Source organism: Bos javanicus, chromosome 15 (genome assembly GCF_032452875.1).
Source record: "Bos javanicus breed banteng chromosome 15, ARS-OSU_banteng_1.0, whole genome shotgun sequence".
Classification (NCBI taxonomy): domain Eukaryota; kingdom Metazoa; phylum Chordata; class Mammalia; order Artiodactyla; family Bovidae; genus Bos; species Bos javanicus.
Window position 1 is genome coordinate 49,317,373 of NC_083882.1, and position 24,560 is coordinate 49,341,932.

The following is a 24,560-nucleotide window of genomic DNA, read 5'->3' on the forward strand; positions in this document are numbered from 1 at the left end:
GATAGTACAATTCTGTGTTCAAAAACAATGACTCTCACGTCAAAACACTTCTGTTCTACTATTTATTTATTTATATGTTTACCAATCAAAAGTGATATTGGATCTATTATTTAACCTCTTCATTTTATTTTACTTCTTTTTCAATTGTTCTTATGTTTTACTATAGCAACTCACTTTTCATTCATAGCTAATCTCAAATCTAATAATTTACTCCAATTTTTTTTTACTGACTTTGCTTGCTTGCTTGGTAAGGCGCTTTAGTCGTGTCCAACTCTTTGCGACTCCTTGGAATGAATCCTGCCAGGCTCCTCTGTCCATGGAATTCTCCAGGCAAGAATACTGGAGTGGGTTGCCATTTCCTTCTGCAGGGGATCTTCCCGACCCAGGGATTGAATATGCATCTCTTGTATCTCCTGCCTTGGCAGGCAGGTTCTTTACAACTAGCACCACCTGAGACTCTTGGTCTTATTGACTTTAACGCTGCAATCAAATTTTTAGTTATATTCAATAGGTAGAATTAATAAAATTTTAATGAATTTTTCAAATATATCAGTAATTTTAAGCAGATGTTCATAATGTGTTTTAGATGTTTCAACTAAGTCTAATTATTATATAAAAAAATGAAAACATTATTAGTGCGTTTATTGACTTACACAGTCCTTTTGCCTTATTTTTTTCCCAGAAATAGCACCTAAATAATATATTACACTAATTGGACTTGCAGAGGCTATGTAATGCCAATAAATTTTTTGTGGGTATTTGAGCAATACCCAACCTAGATAGCATATTCAAAAGCAGAGACATTACTTTGCCAACAAAGGTTCATCGAGTCAAGGCTATGGTTTTTCCATTGGTCATGTATGGGTGTGAGAGTTGGACTGTGAAGAAAGCTGAGCACCAAAGAATCGATGCTTTTGAACTGTGGTGTTGGAGAAGACTCTTGAGAGTCCCTTGGACTGCAAGGAGATCCAACTAGTGCATTCTGAAGGAGATCAGCCCTGGGATTTCATTGGAGGGAATGATGCTAAAACTGAAACTCCAGTACTTTGGCCACCTCATGCGAAGAGTTGACTCATTGGAAAAGACTCTGATGCTGGGAGGGATTGGGGGCAGGAGGAGAAGGGGACGACAGAGGATGAGATGGCTGGATGGCATCACTGACTCGCTGGACGTGAGTCTGAGTGAACTCCGGGAGTTGGTGATGGACAGAGAGGCCTGGCGTGCTGCGATTCATGGGTCGCAAAGAGTTGGACACGACTGAGCGACTGATCTGATCTGACCAATACCCACAGTACTTAAGATCTTGTTTTTAAAAGAAGGTCCAATATGTGGGGTTAATAATTTGCTGTGCTTGAGTTTTTAAAACACTTTTATCTTTGAATTTGGGAAGAGTGACAGACTTTATTTTCTAGGGTTCCAAAATCACTGTAGACAGTGACTGCCACCAAGAAATTAAAAGAAACTAACTCCTTGGAAGGAAAGCTATGACAAACCTAGATAGCGTATTAAAAAGCAGAGACATCATTTTGCCAACAAAGGGCCATCTAGTTAAAGCTGTGGTTTTTCCAGCAGTGATGTACAGATGTGAGAGTTGGACCATAAAGAAGACTAAGAGCCAAAAATTGATGCTTTCGAACTCTGGTGCTGGAGAAGACTCTTGAGAGTCCCTTGGACAGTAGAGTTCTAACCAGTCAATCCTAAAGGAAATCAATCCTGAAAATTCATTGGAAGGACCGATGCTGAAGCTAAAGCTCCAATACTTTGGCCACTAGATAAGAAGAATCGACTCACTGGAAAAGATCCTGATGCTGGGAAAGATTGAGAGCAGGAGGTAAGGGGGTGACAGAGGATGAGATGGTTGGATGGCATCACTGACTCAATGGACATGAGTTTGTGCAAACTCCCCAGGACACAGTGAAGGACAGGGAGGCCTGGAGTGCTGCAGATCATGGGCCATGGGATCCCAAAAATTTGGACACTGACTGAGTGACTGAACAACAGCAATCTTTGAATTTATATTCTGGAATTGAAATCTTATGTAAAAATGAGGCAGATGATAGGGTTTGAAATCAGACATATACCTTCATACCTGCTATACCCATTGTATCAGACTCATATACATTCACACCTGCTATACTCCTATCTTCCAAGAATGATATTTTGCCACTTGTTACCCTACCCTGGCCCAGAGACTGCTGCTGCTCTCTCTTGCCCTTGGCCTGCTTCAAATTCTGAAGTTATCCACACTGGTAACCAGTACTCTACTTCATAAGACAGGGGCCCTGTGTTCCTGTGCAAGTTTTCTCTTACCCAACAGTTATCCTCACACTCCAAAGAAAGAACAACAGAAGATAAAAAAAGAACACCATAAATGTTTGAAAGAGAGAGATCATCGTGAAATGAAAATATCTCCTGCCATTACCAATAAATATGAAACATCACCACCATCAGCAATTTCTGGCCTCCAAATGTGAATGAGGGATCCACAAACTGTGATCCAGCGGAATCTGCTGCCACCACCCAAAGATGACTGCGGAGGAGCTGGGGGAATGCAAGAGAAAGCCATCTGCCACGTCAAAAGGTGAACAGGGAAACATGATTGGCTCCAGATAACTGAGGTGCATATGAAAGGAGCCTAGAGGCTTGCATCTTCCCGTACAAAGAATGCTAAATACCAATCTTTGATGTTCAGACTGCCTGCTCCTTCTGTTGCAAAATAGCATAGAGCCTGACTTCCCCTCCTGCCTTCTGGGAGCAGTTTTCTGAGTTACTAGGATGCTGACTCCTCGACTCAAGAGTCCTAAACATTCCCACCAAATGAAAGAACTCTCTACTTTTAGGTCATATGTCTTTTTTTTTTTTTTTTTTCAGTCAACACTATCAAAGAAAAACAAAGCTCTTTATTTCCCTCCTGCATTTTCAACAAGGACTCTGTGGGGGAGTGTGTAATTTCCTCAGTTTTGTCTCATGGCAGCAAAAATTTGAAGTGACAGATGGAGCAGTGTTACAGCTCAGTTTTATTTAAAAAGCAAAGGAAAACACATCCTCGAGGAATGAGGGCAGGTTGGCCCAAAAGAGAAGAGAAGAGGAGAGAAGAGACGAGAAGTCCCTCCTTCTCAATTTTGGCTCCTCTTATTATATGTCTTTTCCTCCTCCCCCTGGGCCTGCCCTATGTAAATTGGGCTAGCCAGGAGGACCTGAGGTCCTCACTTAGGTCCTTGGACCTTCCTTTCTATTTTTGTGGGCTTTTGCCTTCTTTGTCTTTTAGCCACCTCCATTCTGGACTCCTTTTTCCTATTCTAACTTCCTAACAAACCCAGGAACTCCACTTTGCACTGGGCTTCTCAAATTCTGCAGCCAGCAGTGGTTAAGACTGAGGATCATACCAAATATCCTGAAAGTTCAGGGCACTGTTATGGACTGAAAGTTTACAGACACTTCAACACTTAGTGTTGAAACTCTAACCCCCAATGTGATAGTATTTTCAGATGGGGTTTTTGGAATGTAATTAGGGTTGGAGCAGGTCATGAGGGTGGGGCTCTCATGATGGGATTATTTGTCTTATAAGAAGAGCTTCCCTGGCAGCTCAGATGGTAAAGAATCTGCCTGCAATGCAAGAGACCCAGGTTCAATCCCTAGGTTGGAAATATCTGCTGGAGAAGGGATAGGCTACCCACTCCAGTATTCTTGGGCTTCCCTGGTGGTTCAGCTGGTAAAGAATCCACCTGCAATGTGGGAGAGCTAGGTTCAATTCCCAGGTTGGAAAGATCCCCTGGAGAAGGGAATGGCTACCCACTCTGGTATTCTGGTCTGGACAGTTCCATGGACCGCATAGTCCATGGGGTCACAAAGAGTCAGAAATGGTTGAGGGACTTTCATTTTCAAGAAGAGGAAAGGCCATATGTGGACAGCAAGGAGGCAGATATCTGCAAGCCAGGAAGAAACCTCTCAGAGAGAGCTGAATCAGCTTGGCCCTTGATTTTGCCCTTACCTGGTTTAGAAATGCCATTGAGCAAACTGTAGAACAGCTATAATTAGAATCCAAGCCTTTGTTTGTACAGCGTCTACATCTCCCACTGAAGCATTTTAATTGTATGTGCAAAATCTAGCCTCAACTATTTGCTATGATGACTTTCCATCACAACTAGGAATCAGAGTGATGAACATAATTTATAAATGGTCCCCTTTTCCTCTCAAACTATTTTTTCTAAACAACTTTTTCCAGATTCTTCTGAGGAATACATTTGTTCTCTTCTTCAAATTCATCTGAATTTTACCTGAATACACCTGAATGCATACTGTCTCCCCACTTTTGTATTTCACAAAATAAACTCACTAACAAAAACCTAGAAGAAAGAGGGGAAGAAGAGGCAATTATTTGGAGGGAAAATCTTTTGCTAAGTATAAAGGGAAGTAATGAGGAGAGCTGTGAGAATATTTGCAGCAAGAGCACTACCTAAGTCGGTTGTTGGAACCCAGAAAGTATTAAGAAAGAGAAGGAAGACAGAGATCTAGCTGTATTTTGATAGTCCAACTCAGAAGAACAGAGTTCTAACTTTATGGGGCTATCCAATTGTGTTGGCAGATTAAGGTATTACTGCTAAAAGGAATTGAGCCCCAATGAAGTCAAAGAGAAGAGCAGAAAGTTCCCATACTAGACACTTAGTTCAGAACCTTATAACACTGTGAAACAGGTGGAAATTCCTAAGTGAGAGTTGAAATCTTAGAACTTACAAGTGGGAAAGTGTACAAATGTCTGGTTATATAACTGGAAAACAAGTGAATGAATAATATCACCCTCTGAGGATTGTAGATCATCTGGAATTATCTAAATAAATGTGAAAAGGACTATACCAGCACAATAAAGCATATAATTTGATGTTTCTCAGCTCATCCCTATTCTCTTTAATCTGTTATCCTACCCAACATCCTGCTAAAACTGAAGCAGTCTTAGTTAAGTTGATAAATGACCTCTAGTCACCAAACCGAAACAAATGCCCCTGACCTCATCATAATACAACTCTCATCAACATATGAAACTGTTGACTATTCTTTCATTTGAATCTTGTTGGTGTATATATCCAAAATAAATTAAAACATGATACTGAAAAAGATAGCTGCTTTCCCATGTTTCTTGCAGCAATATTCACAAGAGTTGAGATATGAAAAAAAAAAAAAAGAACTAATTGCCAACTAAGAATGGATAAAGAAGATGTTGTGTATATACACAATGAAATATTATTCAGCCAAAATAAAGGAAAAAATCCTGTAATTTTTGACAACATGGATGCACCATCAGGACATTAAGCGAGAGATAAGTCAGACAGAGAAAGACAAATACCATTTGATATCACTTATATGGGGGACTCTAAAAGAGTTGGATTCATAGAAACAGAAAGTAGAACAGTGGTTATCAAGGACTAAGGATGGGAGAACTGAGGAGTTGTTGGTCAAAGTTACAAACTTGTAGTTAGAAGATGAATAAATTCTGGGGATCTAATGCACTGTACAGTGACTACAGTCAATAATACTGTATTATATACTTTAAAATGGGCTTCCCAGGTGGTGTTAGTGGTAAAGAACCCACCTGCCAATATGGGAGACATAAGAGAAGAAGATTCAATCTCTGGGTTGGGAAGATCCCCTGGAGGGAGGGCATGGCGACCTACCCTATAGGTTCTTGCCTGGAGAATCCCCAGGGACAGAGAAGCCTGGAAGGCTGCAGTTCATAGGTTTGCACAGTCAAACACTACTAAAGCAACTTAGAATGCATGCATACATACTTTAAAATCTCTAACAAATTAGTTTTTAAATATTCTCACCACAAAAAAGAGATAATAATTGTATGATGTAACAGAGTATTACCAACACTAATTAATAATCATATTACAGTATGTAAGTATATTGAATACAGTTCTACACCTTAAACCAACACAATGTTTTAGGTCAATTATATCTCAATAGAAATTAATTGAGATTGTAAGGATAAGGCAATTTGTACATGGATTGTGATATGAAGATTTATAATAAGAAGTATTCAGCCTCAGTCCTTGTTTCTGGCACAGAGCACTTAAAATTCTTGGAATTTCCTAAATGATAAGAGCCACAAAAGTGTCTTTTTTATGTTAATGGACTGACTTTTAGGTCCTCACCTAAAATGAGGGTGTGGGTGGGGGAGATGGTTGCTGGCAGAGACAATCCTGTAATTAAGAGGATTGCAACATTCCATCTGGGGAGGGGAGACGAGCTAGAGATTGAGTTCAATCCCCAACGGTCAATGATTTAATCAAATATTATCTGTGTAATAAAGCTCCAGTAAAAACACAAATGATGGGATTTGGAGAGCTTTTGGGTTTGTGAAGATGTGGAAATTTGAGGAGAGTAGTATGCCTAAGTGAAGTGAAGTGAAGTGAAGTCGCTCAGTCGTGTCCGACTCTTTGTGACCCCACGGACTGTAGCCTACCAGGTTCCACCATCCATGGGATTTTCCAGGCAAGAGCACTGGAGTGGGGTGCCATTTCCTTCTTCAGTAGATCTTCCGGACCAAGGGATTGAACCCGGGTCTCCCACATGGTAGGCATTGTAGGCAGATACTTTACCGTCTGAGCCACCAGGGAAGTTTAGTATGCCTAAAGAGGGCATTACATTCCAAGGGTTTTAGGGACTCTGTGCTAGAAATAGGGAGTAAAACCGTGTTCTCTTAAGTAAAATTTTTCTCTGAATTCTGTAAGCTGCTCTAGCAAATTAATTTGACCCAAGGAGGAGGTCATGACAACCCATCCCGGTATTCTTGCTTGAAAATTCCATGGACAGAGGAGCTTGGTGGGCTACAGTTCATGAGGTTGCAAAGAGCTGCACACAACTGGAGTGGCTTAGTACACAAGTACACAAGGAGGAGGTCATGGCAATCTCTGATTTATAACCAGTCAGTCAAATGTACAAGTAATAACTTTAACTTGCAACTTGCCATTGAAGTCAAAAGAGTGAGTTTAGAGTTTACAATAAACCTATGATCTGGTCTGTATGCTGGTCTGTCAGAAGCATGGATGATAACTGGGTTTGTGACTGGTATTGGAAGTAGGGCAGGGGAAAACCTTTTAGGAATGGATTTTGACCTGTGTGATCTGATGCTATCTCCAGGTGCATGCATGTGTGCTCAGTCACTCAGGCATGTCTGACTCTTTGCAAACTCATAGACTGTAGCCCATGACAGACTTTATTTTTTTGGGCTCCAAAATTACTGCAGATGGTGACTGCAGCCATGAAATTAAAAGAAGAAAAGCTATGACCAACCTAGACAGCATATTAAAAAGCAGAGACATTACTTTATCAACAAAGGCCTGTCTAGCCAAAACTATGGTTTTTCCAGTAGTCATGTATAGATGTGAGAGCTGGGCCATAAAGAAAGCTGAGCGCTGAAGAATTGATGCTTTTGAACGGCGGTGTTGGAGAAAACTCTTGAGAGTCCCTTGGACTCCAAGGAGATGACACCAGTCACTCCTAAAGGAAATCAGTCCTGAATATTCATTGAAAGGACTGATGCTAAAGCTGAAACTCCAATACTTCGGCCACCTGATGCAAAGAACTGACTCATTGGAAAAGACCCTGATTCTGGGAAAGATTGAAGGCAGGAGGAGAAGGGGATGACAGAGGATGAGATGGTTGGATGGCATCACTGACTCAATGGACATGAGTTTGAGCAAGCTCTAGAAGTTGATGATGGACAGGGAAGCCTGGCGTGCTGCAGTCCATGGGGTTGCAAAGAGTCGGACATGACTGAACTGAACTGATGACTGTAGCCTGCCAGGCTCCTTTGTCCATGAGATTTTTCAGGCAAGAATACTGGAGTGGGCTGTCATTTCCTCCTCCAGGGGATCTTCCCAACACAGGGACTGAAGCCCCGTCTTCTGTGTCTCCTGCATTGGCCAATATTGAATCAAAATGGTAGCTATACAATATTAAGAAGAGAGATTCAAATTTATGCAGCCATTGCTTTATATATCATGTGGCCTGGATCAGCCCCAGTCATCTCAAGGAGTTAGGATTAAGAATTTAGACCCAATCCCAAGAACCCTGTTGAGAAAATTTTTTAACAATTTTACAAGGTAAAAAAAAAAACAATAATAATTTTCCTTTGAAAATAAACAATACTAAAATCAAAATTCTGGGTCCAGGATCAGGATGTGGTGATGTTCTGGTGATGTTCTATTTCACTAAAAAAGGAGTTATTTCAGATCTCAGAGCTTTATTGTTCTTCTCTCTCCCAACCTTAGAGTGTTCCCAATACAACCAAAGTCTCATTCTGGAGGCTGTGATCACCAAACCATCAAACCTCCCACCTAAGCAAAGGGAGTTCAAAAGGATGTTAACTTCTCTAGAAATCTCTTCAGGTAAGTTAGTTTTTAGAAGTAAAAATCTTTTTCTGTGGTCAGCTGAGCACAAGAAAAAGAATGGTAGGTGGTAGGATAGGGGGAAGCAGGCAAAGCTTTCTGACTGAGGGGAGGGGATAAGGGAGCTGACTATAAAAATGTGTTGGTATAATCCTCTATGTACACTTGAGCAACTACTGCTTTCACTTTTCTAATACATTATTAAACATTCTCTGTGTGAAGCTCATATATCTTTTGATACTTAGGACATTCTTTCTGTGTACTAGAGCTCTTTGCTAACCTGACTCTTAATCTATTTACTTATCTATCAAAATTCTCTTTGTGTTTTCTTTCTCACCATCAACCCTTTCTAAACCAATATGAAGGTTGGAGAAATGCCCCCATCCTGAGATTATATTCAACACAGAGTGAAAACTATAATTGAACTTAACTTCAACTATTCAGAAATGATCCCTCACCAGTTACATCCTAGTAAAACATAACCAAACAACTTGATAGTTTTCTCCAACTAGAACATAGTCCTAATCGTTTCAAGTAGGACAATCTCCAAGTATGTAATGCATATATCTGTGAAAATGTCTAAGGATAAGGGTAATCAGATGTACTTCATGATAAATATAATGAACTCTATCAAAATATTTATATGCAAATGAATTTAGTATCAGGATTTAAAGTCTGCCCTGATGTAAGAATTACCTGACAAGTTGAGATATGCAGAACCAAGTTCACTATAGCTCTCTATTTATCACGTTCTCATCAATAGGTTAATCAGTAACTGTAGCTATTTTTTGATGAACACATTATGACCCATGTAAACCTTGCAACAACCAGTGATATCAACATTTTAACCTCATTTCATAGGGGAGGAATTTCAGACTAAAAGAAGAGTGATTATTTAATTAAATTCACATGACAATGAGCAATAGCATTTGGCTTCAATTCCTAATATCTATACCTAAATATTATGCTGTTTCCCAGACACTAAGCTCTAAGTTAGCTGAACTCAAGTCACAGAAGAGAAATTTGATGATAGGATTCTACTTCATTTCTTTCCCAAATCCCCTCAATTTAAATACCATCCCTTAATACAAGATTGTTAATCAGCTATAATTGAATATAAGATAAAATTTAAAAAATTCAGTAAATAAATATGACTCCTTATAACATCATCCTTCTTGATATGTATTTTTCCTACATAGTTCTTATTTCTTTCTCCATATCCCTTTTATTTTTTCTCAATCTTATAATTTACTTGCTTTTGACTAATTATCTTAATTCACAGTTTTATCTCCATCTGGGATCAAAGTCTCCTTTGCAGAATTTCTCATGCAATGTGTCCAAGGCTCAAACAGCAATGTGCCCTTTCAACACACACACACACACACACACACACACACACACACACACACACTTTCATGCCTTGAAAGATTGTTCTAATACAGTTTACCTGTCTAATGCAGTGTCTCCCTGTTTTGCACAGGCATATGTCCCTTTTATGTATATGTCTATCCAACTCTCTCTCTATTGAGAGACAGAGTATGTGAGTGTGAAAGAGAAAGAAACAACTCAATTACAGTGTGCTCAGACTTATTAAGGTGATATATCATGGTGACAACTTTGTATAGTAAAATGAAAGGTAGATTTCATTTCAGAGAGTGACATGTATAAATTAACTCATTTTACTTGACTATTTTGTGATCTTTTATAAACCTGAACATTAACATTTGTGTGTATGTATATATATGGAAGACACAAATAGCAGGCTCCATTTGCCTGCAATCAGAAGAGAAATGAAGAGGGAAATATACATGCCATACTAAGCAGACCCAGTTTAAGAAGATCATCCAGAGATGAAGTTTCCCATGGGTTCATTGATAAAACTTCATAAAAGGCTATTTTATGATGTTAGAAATAACAAGAAAGGAGAGACCAGAAGATGACTATGACATGAGGAATGGTTTTGGGTGGCTTAAATAGTGGAAGGCCAGCACAGATCCAAAGCTGTCTTACAAAGTTCTTGTTACATTTATAGTTCCTTTTAATAGTGTATTGTGTATGCTTAAGTCAGAAATGTGGTATATTCATAATAATAATGGCTGTCATTTTCTAAAAGATAGCTTTTTTTGAGATATAATTCACATACCATACATTTCTTCTTATGTTTAAGATGTATTCCTACTTTGTATATAAAATATATAGTCATGAATCAACTAGTTTTTCTATAAAATAATAAGAAGTTTTCAGGAAATATTTTGTGTACCCAAGTAGCAAGGGAACAACTTATCTTAAATTATTTTATTAATTTGAATGCCCTATTTGTATGACTCTTTCAACCAATAACATTTTAAGTTCCACCAGGAAAGATACCTTGTTTAACTCATCTTTTGCATTCAGTCTTAGCATAGAACTCAGTGCAGATATGGTAGATACGCAATGTTTGTTGAACTAAAATATAAAATTCATTTGAATGAATGGATTTGATGAAGCACATTAAAATCTTGTGGCCACATTTTACCATTAAATTTCATAGACTTTCAGGCCTCTATGATGCAACAAAGCCAGCAGTTGTAGTAGATGTTTCACTGATCTCTTCATTTTCTCTGTAGGATGAGACATGTTCTCTGACTGAGAAGATCTTGGTCTCTGAAATATTTCACTACAAAAAGATCCCCAAATGATGGCCTCACTCAATGCCACACTATTTCATCCCTCCTATTTCCTTCTTCTGGGGATATCTGGACTGGAACATATGCATATATGGATTGGTTTTCCTTTCTTTGTTGTGTATCTGACAGCTGTACTTGGGAATACTAGCATCCTTTCTGTGATTCAGACTGAAAGTAGTCTCCATCAGCCCATGTTCTTCTTCCTGGCCATTCTGTCATCTGTTGACCTGGGCCTGTCCACATCCACCATCCCCAAGATGCTTGGCATCTTCTGGTTCAAGCTGAGAGAAATCTCCTTTGAGGGCTGCCTTGTCCAGATGTTCTTCATTCACCTATGCACTGGCATGGAGTCGGCTGTGCTCGTGGCCATGGCCTATGATCGCTATGTGGCCATCTGTAACCCTCTTCACTAAACACTGGTGCTGACAAACAAGGTGGTAGCCATCATTGCATTGGCAGTCCTCCTGAGACCTCTGACTTTTGTCGTTGCCTTTGTTCCGCTCATTCTAAGGTTACCATTTTGTGGGCACCAAATCATACCTCACACTTACTGTGAGCACATGGGTATTGCCCGCCTATCCTGTGCCAGCATCAGGGTCAGTATCATCTATGGCTTATGTACTATCTCTATCTTGGTGTTTGACATTGTAGCCATTGTCGTCTCCTATGTACAGATCCTCCGTGCGGTATTTCAACTTCCTTCCCATGATGCCCGGCTCAAAGCTCTCAGCACCTGTGGTTCCCATGTGTGTGTCATGCTGGCTTTCTACACCCCTGCATTTTTTTCATTCATGATCCACAGGTTTGGCCAGAATATACCATGCTACATCCACATCCTTCTGGCCAATTTCTATGTAGTCATTCCACCTGCTCTCAACCCTGTAATCTATGGTGTCAGGACTAAACAGATTAGAGAGCATGTGCTGAAAGTATTTTCCAAGAAAAAAGCATAACTCTGGTAAAGAATCAAATCTAAGAAGGGAGTGGCACTCTATGGTCAAAATGAAATATTTGGAAGCAATAGAGGCCTATCTTAGAGAAGACCTGTCAGCTTCCTTCACAAACCTAAATTAAAAAGTTAGAATCATGTCAAATGCATTAATAAAGGTGTTTTATAATTTCCATTGTTTGAAAATAATTCAGCCTCTTCACATGGAAGAAAACCAACACTTTGTTTTGCTTCTACTATGACTGAACAAAACACATCACATTCCATAGTCACCATCAGTTTGAAACTAAACCATGCTGCCCCCACTGCAAAATAACACAAGCAAACAAAAAAGATCTTTACATATTGATTTAAACAAAAATAAATGAGTTACGCTGATCATTGCTAGTTCTAAAATAACAGATGCTGGAGCACTTCCCATATGCCTGGAACCCCTATTAAAAAGAATGCTGCTCTTGACTTTGCCATGTTAATGTTAGAAGATATAAAATTGACACTGTGTATATGCTATGTGTGAAGATGAGGATTTTCCATGAACAAAACTGAGGAAAGTTGACACTCTTTGTAAAGATGTAGTTTTTCTCTTTTCTTTTTTTTTAAGCTGTATTGTGTTGCTTGTTTAATGGATGAGTTCTTACAGAGTCTTGCTTGCTGATACTTCTTTTCAAAGAAACCCTTATTTTTTAAGCAGTTTGTCTCTGTGTTTTCTGCCATTCTGCCACTCCATAGAAAAGTTTTATCCTAATAGAATGTTGGAAGCCTTAGATTTCAAGTCCAGTGTTACCCCTGAGTTTGTGTGTGTGTGTGTGTTTAAGATGAAATTCTAATTCCATGCACTATCACTCACTATTTCTATTTCTATATGGCTTTACTGACATTATTTGTAGAAAAGATTCAAGGGAAAATATGTTTGTAAATCTTGGCCAATAAAACTAAATTTTTAGCTATATTTTACTGCAGGACTCTCAGAGCTTTTAATTAATAAATTATTCATTTTAAATTTTGAAATTATCCTCCAACCATACTATGACACTTGTTCTATAGAAGGCACTTTAGGAAAAATTTTCCACTTATTTTTATTGCAATGGAAAATATAATGTCATAAATTATTGGAGTTTGCATTAATTAACATCACACCGTGAACTTGGGTTTATTAAAAAACAAACAGTTATGCTTTGGATTTTCTAGAACCTTACTGTGGTTCTAGAAAATTAATTATCCACTTATTCTACTTATGACATGGACTCTAGTTGTATAGCCTAATTTGTTATCTTGAGTGATTTGGAAAGTATTCAGTCTGTTTGTATGTTTTGGTTAATTCGTGAAGAACTGGTATTTAACCTTTATAAGTCTGGTAGAACTCACCAGTGTAGCTATTTAGGCCTGGAGACTTCTGTGTTAGAAGGTTGCTCACTACAGGTTCAAATCTTTAAATTGGTAAGGGACTACTAAGGCCATCCATTTCCTCCTGCGATTTCTTTGAATGTCCTCAGTGAATGAGTCACAGGATTCATATCTCTCTAACTTTACCTTTTACTCAGGCTGAGGGCTGGTGAGAAGGTTTTTTCTAATGTCTATCCCAGTATCAGCTTTGGATCACCCCTTTATTCCTGTGGCACAGACAAGACCAATCTCCAGGCTCTCCACACCCCCTCAGGAACAGAGCACAGTGCTTTGTTACTTGAACCCAGTGATTCTGCTGGTGGGACCTGGAGGATGGGGCTGTCTTCTGTTTCAGCCTGTCTCAGGCAGGTGTAGTGTTCCTGGATACTGAAAGTGCAGATTTCCCTGTGATTCTGCCCCTCCCCCAGGGCTGCAGGAGACTTCTGATGAACCTGCTTCAGCCTGGGATTATAGAGTCTGTTTCTACTCCTTTACCTCACAGGCAATGGATCTTCACTTGATGCTTAGGGGACAGGAACTGGGTGAGGTATAGTCCCCATCCTACAGCAGATGCCACTCCCATCTACCAAGTCTGTTCCGTGATGCAAGTCTTCTCAGGCCTCTAGTCCTACTTTCCAAGAGTAGGCTTTCCAAGAGTACCTGGCTGAGCTCTAGGGAGAAAACCTGAGTGGGTCTAAATTCTCATTTGTGTCGTACACAGATGGCCCTCAGCCATTTTATATTCTCAGTGGGTCTACACTTAGTTGTGAGGAGTTCACTTGAAAATTTGAACCGGTTCTTTTTTTACAGGCTTGTATGGCATATGGCATCTTGGCTGGTAAGCATGGACCTGTGTTTCATACATCTTTGGCTCTGCCTATCTTCTCTGAGGTTTTGTGTTGGTTAGTTGCTCTCTAATTTCAGTCATCTGACATTTTCAAGAAAAGTATGGATTTTGATTATTTAGCATTTTTTATAAGTTTTTAGGGACACATCTTCTAAGTTTCTATATTCTAATGAAAAGCTATAACTCTTGGTAGGAATTTTAAATCATGTTACATCCTTTAAGCGGAAGGACCTTTATGTGTTCATTCTCAGTTTCCTACAACAGTATTTCTCAAAGCTTGGACCACTGAATCATAAGTACTCAGTATGATCTATCAAAAGAAAATAGGATTTTATTTATGAGACATGTGACAGAAGTTCTGAATCTTAATAGCTTTAGAGTAGGTCTGAGCAATCTGTATTCTTAAGAGACTTTAAGCCTCCTTAATCTTGAGAACTATTATTCTGGAAAGTGGAAATTTGATTATTAATCAAAATGGTTCATTGCCAGAGGGGGGGAAATCAGATAATCTTTAGGAAGTGAGATGCTTGAATGTAGAATTGGCTAACTCAAAACTGGACATTTCCCTTTATCCAACACCCAAGGGCACGCATGTGCACACACATAAACACACACACACACACACAATTGACTTGACCTAATCCACACTGACTTTTAATTATCTACCTAATGTTCCTGATGTCCTATCCTTCTGGAACACTTTTATGATTTTCTAAACCCCATAGCCTTGGCTAATTGCCTATTTTGTATTAATACTTCTATCATAGCACTTGTCACACTTACATATCAGTGTGTAATATAACTGGATATAGTGTAGCGGCTAAGAATGTATATCTATATATGGAATTACTATGAGATTAGAAGAAAATTATGGTTTTAGAGCTGGAAAAAACTTCCATTTCTAGCTCCTCGACTCACTAACCCATTGAATATGAGTTTGTTGAACTATTTAATATAGGATATTTATGATAACTAACCCTAGAAAATATTATAAGAGTTAAGTCTTTATGTATATAAAATACAAAATGAAGAGCTTGGAACCTAGCAAATGCTTAATAAATGCTGATTCACTTCCCATTTTTAGCTTGAATGGTAAAGTACTTGACTAAAATATTTCCCCATTGGTCAACTAATTTCTCTGTGCACATCTGAAGCTGAATTTTAGCTGCATCTGTGGATTACCTAGGGAACTTGAAAATATGAATGCCTGAACATGATCCCTCATAGTTTTACTTTCTCTAGATTTTCATTTACATAGAACCATACAGCATGTATTCTCTTGTGTCTGACTTATCAGTTAGCATGATGCCTATGAGATTTACCCATGTGAACCTGTGTGGTGTGTGCTCAGTTGCATCTGACTCTTTGCAACCCCCTGGATGCCACCCACCAGGATCCTCTACCCGTGGGATTTCCCAGGCAAGAATACTAGAGTGGGTTGCCATTTCCTTCTCCAGGGGGTCTTCCTGGCTCAGGGACTGAGCATCTATTGCATCTCCTGCATTAGCAGGCAGACTCTTTACCACTGAGCCACATGGGAAGCCCCATGTGAACCTTTAAGACATCAAGAAAAGCAAAATTATTTAATGACAAAGAGAAAAGATAATAAGGATAATTTGGTCAACACGAGCCTATTCAACTAATAATAGATTCCAAAAGACTGTAGGAGAATAACTTGAAAAGGCTAATAAAATGTAATAACTAGAGAATAGAACTGCCTAGTTAGAGAAGTGTCATTCAAGAAGAGGGTGAATTGAAGAAAATTTTGGTGAACAGATAACAGAGAAGGTAGCACCAAGAGACTCTGACTAGGAAAGTATTAAAGCATATGCTTGAGAATGAAGTATATTTCGTCAAGAAGGAAGAACTGGGGCAAAAAATGGAAATTTCTAAATCTAGTAGTAAATTTTATACTGTAAGCCAAAGATGTGATTATAAATCATGTTGATTTTAAATTTCTCTTACTTTTTACCTCATATGATTCTCCATTTTTGAAACAATATTTTATTATTTTGACAAAGAGCCTTACTTGGTACTATACCTGCCTTAATGACTATGACAACATAGATGTAATAATGTAATAACTCATCTTTGGGTAAGTTACTTCCCATAGAAAAACCTTAGCCCTTAAACAATTAAAAGAAGTTCTTGATGAAGAAACCACACATTCACAGTTAGATAATATAATGTTTGTTCAGATATTACTCATGAATAAAAAAGATTTAGTTCAGAAACTTTGAAAAATTGAAAAATTTAAGAAACCTGTCTTGTATCTTCTTGGTCCTTACCCCATAGATCATGGGGTTCACCATGGGAGGGACTAAGAGATAAATGTTGGCCACAAATATGTGGACATGGGGCGCCACATGGTGCCCAAACCTGTGAGTAAGGAAAGAGAAGAAGGCTGGAGTATAGGACACTAAGATCACACAGGCATGAGAGCCACAAGTACCCAAGGTCTTGAGTCGGGCGTCCTTGGATGGGAGATGGAAGACGGAAGACAGTGTAGAGTATGAGGACATAAGAACAAATGATCAATATGAAGTCCACTCCTCCTGTAAGAAAGGCAACAATGAGGCTATAGGCTCTGCGGATTCTGGTCTCAGCACAGGCAATCTTGATGAGGGCCATGAACTCACAATAGGTATGGGAAATGATATTTCTGCAGTAGGGAAGCCACCGTAGCAAGAAAGGGTGAGGAAAGAGAAGTACTGTTCCCTGGAATACAATTGCTAGACCGATGCACCCAATTGTAGAATGTGTCAGAATAGCTGCATGTCTCAGTGGATTACAAATGGCTATATAACGGTCAAAAGCCATTGCCAGGAAGAAGCCAGACTCCATGGTGGAGCAAGAGTGAATCAGGAACACTTGGGTGAGGCAGGCTCCAAAGCAAATCTCTCCATCATGGAACCAGAAGAGGCTGAGAAGTTTGGGCACAGCTGTAGTGCACACAGTAAGGTCAGCCAGAGCTAGCATGCAAAGGAAGAGGTACATTGGCTCATGGAGGCTAGAATCTGTCTTGATAATGAAGAGAAGAGAGCAGTTTCCCAGTAGGGCCAAAAGATAGATCACACAAAAGGGGATGGAGATCCAGATGTGAGCAGTCTCTAATCCAGGAATGCCGATGAGAATGAAGGTTGATGGATAGATATCAGTCTTATTATCTGCTGATGTAATCATCAGATGTTTCAGTTTTCCCTTCATGGATTTTCATCTAATGCAAACAAATCAGAACATAAATTTTGAGGCCTCTGAGAAGTTAAGTTAGCCAAAATGCAGAGAATTATAGTCTATGGAATAAATACAATGTCTGTAAATATTTTGATAGAAATTATTTCATTATCTGTCTGAGTGTGAAATATTATTTCAGAGTTATAAATTTCAATGTGGCTGCTCTGTAAATGCTAAATGAGAAAAGATATCTAGATATCAAAAAACTGGAGTTACGTATATGAAAGCAAAATCTTCCATCAAGAAGAAAGGGATATCAGTTGAAAGCTGAAGACTATGTAAGAGTCATGGGTTTGGATGATTTAGTAACAAACATGCAATTGTAAGATACACACCAGAATGAAACAGGATGGGTGATAGAGTATTTTGAATGGAAAATAAACTTTATTTTAGATTTTAGTTATAATAGTTTGGGCACATGCCAAATTATAGGAGGTGGGTAGCTTTGAGATTTAAATATTGCAGTCCTGGGGGACTGTTGTAGAATAAACAGAAGGGGGTTAATTCAAACTAACATGGGATTCATGCAGGATGATGGCAAGAGTGAGCCTGATGACGATGTGTCAGAAAATGATCAGTTCATTGCATTGCTCATGACCCACATCTGGCCCCAGAATTTGTGTTTGCTCTAGTAGATAAAAATTACAATATTGTTATAACCTGTATTCTGAGCTTCCTTTACTTTTTTGGGATTGTTGTTTAGTCATTAAGTTGTGCCCAACTCTTTTGCGACCCCAAGGACTGTAGCCGCCAGGCTCCTCTGTCCATGGGATTTCCCAGCAAGAAACTAGAGTGGATTGCCATTTCCTTCTCCAGGGGATCTTCCCAACCCAGGGATGAATTCATGTCTCCTGCTTTGGCAGGTGGGTTCTTTATCACTGAGCCACCAGGGAAGCCCTACCCTTGCTTACCTTTAGGTTTATGTCTACATTCATTGAGCTAAAACGAGTTTTTACAAACTTTCCCTTTTTGATCCTCAAATGAAATTTTATATCCTTTTATCTATAGTTGTGTTTCCATCAACATTCTCCTATTACTCATGTACTTTAAGTTTCATTCTTTCTATTTGTTCTACCTCTTTACACAAGTTAAATCTATTTCCCAGTAGAAAATAAGTGGATTAATTATGCAGAGAAAAGTTCATACAGAAGTGAATGCAATTTTCCAATTATTTAAAACAGGTTTTATCCTTACTTGCAATCATGAAATTAAAAATGAAAATGAATATGATAGAAATCACAGTTTATATTTTTAACCAACAGAATATCATGATTTTTGATATCAAGCATTAGAGAGGTTTGAGCAAACGAGCAACTAGTATGCATAATTGGTAGAAGACAATTGACCTGTTAGAGAAAAAACTGCATAGTAACTATTCTTATGAAACAAAAGGTTTGGCTTATCAATTTAACTATTTGCCATCCTAGGGAATAATGCTCATATATACATATGGAGGGAAGATCCTCTGGAGGAGGGCATGACAACCCACTCCAGTATTCTTGCCTGGAGAATCCCATGGACAGAAAAGCCTGGCGGGCTACAGTCCATAGGGTCACCGAAAGTTGGACATGAGTGAGTTACTAAGCACATAGACATAGAAGTATATACAGCGATTCTCATTGTAAAAATGCCTATAATAGAAGAAAAAATCAAGCATCCAAAATGTCCATCAAAGTAATATCAAGTTAAAAAATCTGTAGCATATTATAGAGTACTCAGAAGCAATTAGAATGAAGTAATTTTTATACATTTACATATAAAATATCCAAATGAAAAATGAAACAGAAATTCGATTTTTCTGTTAACACAAAAGCACAAGCAAAAATGAAACATGTATGCTTGTGTGTGTGTGTGTATATATATATATATACACACACACAAAACACATTTATACTAAAGCTTTTACAAACACAGAAAACAATCAGAAAGGGTATCCTTAGGAAGCATAGACTTAGAAAGAGCCTATATTTGGGACTGTGATAAGAATATAATTTAGCTGTATCACTGTGGTTACCTTTTTTTATCAGCACCAGTGTAGTCGATAAATTCATGTGCTATATATAGTTTACGGTAAGTAAATAAATAACGCAGAGTTGCAATGGTATTCATTATAAAAATATAAACCATGAAATTACAGAGGAGATGAGGCTTTCCTTCTCTTATAAAATATTGAAACATTTCTCTAAGCTTTTTAAATATCTTTCCCACATCTCTCATAGAGAACTTGTCAGTTTGTGAAAGTGGTGACCCAGTGTCTTTGTTCTTCATGGTGGTATTTTTCCACATAAAATCCCTCAATAACTCAAGAATTTACTCACATATCACTCCTCTGAGATTACTTTTCTAGTTATTTTCAACCATCATTTGATACCCCTCTTCAGCGTCCCTATTATGTGTACACTTACATGTCTCTATTTTGCCATACTGCATTTTTATTTCTGTACATCTTTCACATTTATTATGGTACAAATTCTTACTTGATAGAGTTCATCTCTTTTCATGTATTTGTTTGATGTTCCAATGAATGAATGAACAAAAGAGAAAAATAAGAACATAAGGGAGTGTTATTTTTTCTGGTAAATAATTTTATTTAAACTTAAGACAAACAATGGAATCACTATAAACTGACTCTGGTTCATACTAATCCCCAAACACTATAGTACATTAACAGTTTATACTATTTTCATATTATTTATACTATTCATACTATTAAAACTTTTAATACTACTTTAATACTGTTTATACAATTTATTTTATCATATTAAATATTTAAGACATATCCAAGAAATTAAAAATACAACAAAAATAAATTATAAAAAAGAAATTCAACAAAATTAAATTATATCAATATTTTTTTCTTTGTCTGATTATAGGGGAAAAAAAGAGGGAATGGAGGAGAAGAAATATCTGATTTTAAGGAGGAATAAAATAAATGACCTATAACACCTTCTGGCAAAATTCTGCATCTCAGACTTTCTCCATGCTGTTAAATATTCTATATAATTTTTTATTCTTGTTGGTTTTTTAAACTTTTTATTTTGTATTGGAATATAGCCAATTAACAATGCTGTGGTAGTTTCAAGTGTGATGCATTGATACATGAAAAAATGTCAAGTTACAAAATAAAAGCATAGTAGATCCTGATATTATAAATCAAAACCCAAAAGACCTTGTATGCATACTTAGAAGAGTCAAGAACATGGATGTACATATGAGTGAAAGATAGTGTATAATATAAACACACCAAAAAGTAAAAAAGAAAAAAATAAGTTCTACATCTCTATCAAGCTTATAACAAAAATAAAATAAATCAACATGAACTGAGCTTCTATTAGATATTATATTTCTTTATACTGAGGGCATTGTCTTACTGAATCCTTAAAGGGACTTTCTAGGTAGGTACTCAAACATATAACACAGATATGAATAAAGTAAATGATGTTCACATAGGTTCCTCAAACTCTTCTACAATGAATTCAAGGAGCTAGAATTGGAACCCAAGTGTAATTACAAGGTTTGCAATTTTGTAAAATGTTATATTAACCATTAAGAGGCAAGTGCTCCACAGGATTCAGTAAATATAAAATAACATAAGGCATGTTAGACAGTTTGGGGCAACATGAAGAGTTATTCAAATACCAGAGATCTCTAAGGTTTGTTCAGAATGTAGGGCTGATACATCTGCACTCCCATCCTTTCTTCATTGCCTTTTTCTGAAGGCCTGATCTAAGTAGAGAAGCCCATGCACAAATTTATTCTCAAGGAAAGCTGCACCCTGATTCAACTCACATCAGAGTAAAACAGAGGCCATCTGTTCAGGGGTCATAAATCCAAAGGGGCTCAGTTGCTCCAAGAAATCTTACACAAGCCTGTTTTTCACAGCCTATTTACCCTGATGAGAGTCCTGAAACCTTCCATCTGGCTATTTTCAACCTAGCCTGTGACACAAATGAGAGCAAACTGCATTGCCTTACCTCACCAGGGGTGCTCCTGGGATGAGGATGAGTACCCACCTCAACTGAAGAAAACTTCATAACTTACAGCTTTTCATAATGAGCTCAGTTATAGACATGCTTCCCATTTTCTGAGGGTCCCATGGGCATTGAGTGGGAATGGTCTCCCTAGAGTGTCAGGGAAAGATGACACTGGGAGTTAAAGATTTGAGTTCAGAAATCAGGTTGTAAGTCTTTAGAGCTGACATCTTCATAACAGGAAAATCCAAGAAAGGGGACGGGGAAAGATGAGTCTTCCTCAATTGCCTGGAGTCTGCCTTTCAGCAGGATTGCTTGCATTTCAGAATTGCTTGTTTTTAAAAATAAATGCACAAATCTAAAAAGTAAAGATCATGTCTAGTCCCTTTGTTTTAAATAATGCCTTTTTTATTTTTAATATAAGAAAAGATAAAGAAAAACTAATATCAATCCTAAAGTCACCTTGATATTTAAATTATATATCATAATTTTCATATTTACATGATTTTAAATATTTAAATCATATTAGACTAAATTTTATAGCATAACCTATCTCAAGACATGATATATACTTTCTTACTTTCATATTAGTCAGAATAAATTCCACTGATTTTTTTTAAATGCACATCATGGTGATTTGATATATAAATATATTTTGGAAGGATTTCCCCTCCTCCCACATCTAGTTAATTAACATATCTGTAACCGCACATATTTATTTGTATGTGAGAACATTTGTGTGTGTGTGTGTGTATGTATAAGGGAGAGAGCACTTAAGTTCTACTCCCCAGCAAATGTTGATTATATAATACAGTATTATCAACTATAGTCCTTAAGGTAGGTGCTAAATCCTCAGCCCTTATACATCTTATAGCTGAAAGTTTGTACCCATTTACCAATGTCTTCCCATTTTTTCCCCTAACATAGCCCTTGGCAACTACTTTTGTTCTGTATGTCTGTTTCTATCACAGAAAATTTATTACATGAAACAAATGAAAATGTGACTTTGTTGAAAACTGAATAGCATTTAAACATTATTGTGGAAACTTTGACATCTTTAAACAATCAAGCCACTGAGGTTTATTGCTTGATTTTACATGTATGTATTCCAGGCTAGCTTTTGACCTTTAACTAATGTTTGAATCTTTATTGTGTGTGACAATCTCACTAATTTCATTCATTGTACAACTTGGAATTTTATCATTTAACTTTAAATTTAGTTATATTCTTTATGTTATTATTAGTGTGTCTTATATACATTACATATACACAGTGAGAGGGGAACAGGCAGGAAGGCCAGGCGTCTCCAAACGGAGGAAATAGGCTATAAGTGCAGATATTTTTATCTCTCTCTTAGGCAGCAGGAGGAAACAAACTAATGTTATATTTTTTTTTCCCCTTCTCTATACAAATTTAAGAGACTTTCCTGGTGGCTAAGATGGTAAAGCATCTGCCTTCAATGTGGAAGGCCTGGGTTTGATCCCTGGGTTGGGAAGATCCTCTGGAGAAGAAAATGGCAACCCACTCCAGTACTCTTGCCTGGAAAATCCCATGGACAGAGAAGTGTGGTAGGCTACAGTCCATGGGGCTGTAAAGAGTCAGACATGATTGAGCGACTTCACTTTTACTTTATACAAATTTAAAAACAGGTTTCTCTTAAAATTCTGTGTTGCCATAATGACACCTGGTTGCACCTGAACTTTTCTCAAACCTTGAGCTAACCAATGCATTTTTGTTATGGAAATGTTTGCCTTAAGCTATGTTAATGTCCAGAAAAACATCTATTTCTGCTTTATTGACTATGTCAAAACCTTTGACTGTGTGGATCACAATAAACTGTGGAAAATTCTGAAAGAGATGGGAATACCAGACCACCTGATCTGCCTCTTGAGAAATTTGTATGCAGCTCAGGAAGCAACAGTTAGAGCTGGACATGGAACAATAGACTGGTTCTAAATAGGAAAAGGAGTACATCAAGGCTGTATATTGTCACCCTGTTTATTTAACTTATATGCAGAATACATCATGAGAAATGCTGGACTGGAAGAAACACAAGCTGGAATCCAGATTGCCGGAAGAAATATCAGTCACCTCAGATATGCAGATGACACCACCCTTATGGCAGAAAGTGAAGAGGAACTCAAAAGCCTCTTGATGAAAGTGAAAGTGGAGAGTGAAAAAGTTGGCTTAAAGCTCAACATTCAGAAAATGAAGATCATGGCATCCGGTCCCATCACTTCATGGGAAATAGATGAGGAAACAGTGGAAACAGTGTCAGACTTTATTTTTCTGGGCTCCAAAATCACTACAGATGGTGACTGCAGCCATGAAATTAAAAGACACTTACTCCTTGGAAGGAAAGTTATGACCAACCTAGATAGCATATACAAAAGCAGAGACATTACTTTGCCAACAAGGGTTCGTCTAGTCAAGGCTATGGTTTTTCCTGTGGTCATGTATGGATGTGAGAGTTGGACTGTGAAGAAGGCTGAGCGCTGAAGAATTGATGCTTTTGAACTGTGGTGTTGGAGAAGACTCTTGAGAGTCCCTTGGACTACAAGGAGGTCCAACCAGTCCATTCTGAAGGAGATCAGCTCTGGGATTTCTTTGGAAGGAATGATGCTAAAGCTGAAACTCCAATACTTTGGCCACCTCATGTGAAGAGTTGACTCATTGGAAAAGACTCTGATGCTGGGAGGGATTGGGGGCAGGAGGAGAAGGGGACGACAGAGGATGAGATGGCTGGATGGCATCACTGACTCGATGGACGTGAGTCTGAGTGAACTCCGGGAGTTGTTGATGGACAGGGAGGCCTGGCCTGCTGTGATTCATGGGGTCGCAAAGAGTTGGACACGACTGAGCGACTGATCTGATCTGATGTTAATGTACTATACATTTACCCTAAACTCTGTCTTCAAGTCAGTTCCACCTAAAGGCTCAGATCCTGTATGTTTTACTTGTACATTGTTCTCCTAATCTATGTTAATAAAACTATATATTTGCTAGGAAATCTGCCTTTCTTTAAGATTCATGTCAATCATTTTATGGCCCAGGATGACTCACCTAATGCCAATGTTATCTCAATGCATGTTGTGGGTGAGGGGCCTGGTGCCATTCTCT

The 24,560-nt window shown here is 38.0% G+C and overlaps 2 pseudogenes; one reads left to right on the forward strand and one right to left on the reverse strand.

The window, feature by feature from the left end:
• The first annotated feature begins 11,015 nt into the window (after window positions 1–11,015).
• On the forward strand, window positions 11,016–16,015 carry LOC133261004 (olfactory receptor 52E1-like; annotated as a pseudogene).
• A 442-nt stretch (window positions 16,016–16,457) lies between these two features.
• On the reverse strand, window positions 16,458–17,442 carry LOC133261319 (olfactory receptor 52D1-like; annotated as a pseudogene).
• Between the last annotated feature and the right edge of the window lie 7,118 nt (window positions 17,443–24,560).